Below are 295 nucleotides of genomic sequence, written 5' to 3' on the forward strand. Positions count from 1 at the left end.
CCCTCTTGCTTCGCCAAGCTCCTCACACGCCAGCGGCTCAGGGAGGGCTTCAACCCAGAACTGGCCTAGCCTGGCCCACCGCACACAGCGCAGGTTCCTAAGGGCCCCGCGACGGGGCAGTCCAGGGAGGAAGCCCTGGCTGGGGAGAAGCACGGGAGCACCTCCAGGGAAGACCTGCTCCGGCCTTCCCTTTGCACGTGCCTAAGTGCCGGACCTCAGTCACGATGAGAGAGACGGTTTAAGAGTCTTCACTCATTCTGTTCAGCTCCAAGGAATGTAATTGGGGTGTCATCAT

The 295-nt window shown here is 61.0% G+C and overlaps 1 pseudogene; it reads right to left on the minus strand.

Moving 5' to 3' along the window:
* Positions 1 to 210: 210 nt before the first annotated feature.
* Positions 211 to 295, minus strand: LOC117284934 (annotated as a pseudogene; the record flags this gene model as incomplete).

This window comes from Fukomys damarensis, unplaced genomic scaffold (genome assembly GCF_012274545.1).
Source record: "Fukomys damarensis isolate Sample0158 unplaced genomic scaffold, DMR_v1.0_HiC HiC_scaffold_15326, whole genome shotgun sequence".
NCBI classification, from domain to species: Eukaryota; Metazoa; Chordata; class Mammalia; order Rodentia; family Bathyergidae; genus Fukomys; species Fukomys damarensis.